This window comes from Apis dorsata, unplaced genomic scaffold (genome assembly GCF_000469605.1).
Source record: "Apis dorsata unplaced genomic scaffold, Apis dorsata 1.3 scaffold_397, whole genome shotgun sequence".
NCBI classification, from domain to species: domain Eukaryota; kingdom Metazoa; phylum Arthropoda; class Insecta; order Hymenoptera; family Apidae; genus Apis; species Apis dorsata.
The window spans coordinates 246,175-247,889 of record NW_006263656.1 but is presented as its reverse complement, the minus strand read 5'-3'; positions in this window follow the sequence as shown (position 1 = coordinate 247,889).

Here is a 1,715-nt window from a genome sequence, read left to right as displayed (position 1 = left end):
ATATACTAGAATCGAAGAATGCAGATAAAAATTATAAATGTATGATTACTTATAATTTTTGTTCAGTAAGTTAGATACTACGCAAGAAAGAATATTCGAATGTTAAATAAGAAATTTTCAAATAAATAAACGAAGAAAAATATAACATGATTGACTTTTGCATAATCTAAATTTTTAAAATATTGTTATTGTTAAATTCAAATTATAATATTCCTTCAAAATCTTCTTAATATTTGTATCGTATTCTATACAGGAAATCTGTAAAGAAATTTGATCTAATATATAGTTTGAACGTACATGACTACTTGCATAATTCACCAGAGAACACGTGAAAGATATCGAGGAGATTGGTCGGTCTCGGTTTGGTCAGAAACGAGGGTTGGTCAGGAATCCTGGGCATTTTTATGGGGCTTCTTTCCCAGCGAGATTAGAGAGAAGACACGTGGGATCTATACTTTGAAAGGGCGGAAAAGAAAGAACGCGAAGTAGTTTCGAAACTTCCTCGAAACGACGCTGTCTTTGAAAAAAAACTATCTCGTTTGTAGTTTGCTACGTTTTCGTAAAGATTGATCGATCGATTAGTTCCTTTCCATTAGTTTCTTTCAAACTTCTTCCCAAATTTCTTCTCAAAATTCCTTTAAAAACAATATAATTTTTATTATTTCATAAAATGAAATTAAAGAATTTATTCAAAATTTAAAATCACTACTTCTAGTAAAAATTGAAAAACTCTTTCGAAGAAAGAATCGTTTCCTTCCTAAATAAAAGGCTGAACTCCAGAAATAAATTCTCGGTTAATAAAATGACAAAGCAAACGTTTCAACAGGAAGTTCTCACAATTTTTATAAAATTTTCCCTTGGATGGATAACAAGCCGGAAGCTACGTCCCCCTCTCACGTCCTTGTCTGCAGCTACCAGACAATTTTTACATATTCCATGAGATTTATTCAATAGACCAAGGTACCTGGCTCGATGGGCCAGGTGAAAGCGCGAATATGAAAAATAAGAGAGCGAAAAGAGACGGCATTTAAATAAGGATAGCTACCTTCCCTTATGGATATCCTACATGGACCGCATTGTGTCGGCCAGCTTTGACCACTGAAGACGGTTTCCATATTATTTTCTCGCTTCTCACCTTTTCCATGGATTTACCCCCGTGTCTGCAAACTTTTCCCAAGTCATTTCCACGTCTGTTCGAATCTGCTTTGGATGGAACTTTATGCGAAAAGTTTTCATGCGAAAAATCTTTCTTCGTTGACCGTTGTTAAAAGGTTTTCAATAGTCGATTTGATTCTATGAGAAAGATAAAAAGAAAAAGAAATTATTGTTATTACTCTTTCATTAAAAAAATTGTATAAAAAGTTAAGAAAGTTGATATTATCAATTTTTTCTTTATTCACTTCTATTCCTCATCTAATTTTAATTGTCTTCAAAGAATAGTGTTATTGTTAAATGACGATTTACAATATCGAATCCGTGGATAAAAAAATATTCAAGCAAGGGGGAAAAAGAACAAGCAAAGTTTCAAATCTTCAAAAATTTATCCAAGAAAGGAAAAAAAGGATTCGCGAGCAATACCTTTACAAATGTCGAAATCTTTACAAGACCGCCTCCGGACATTCTTCGAAATGTTCGATATCCAGTGAGTCAGGCAAGCATGTGTTAGCCTAAATTCATCCCCAGGGATTTTCACCACCGTGAAGTAATTTTCAGGA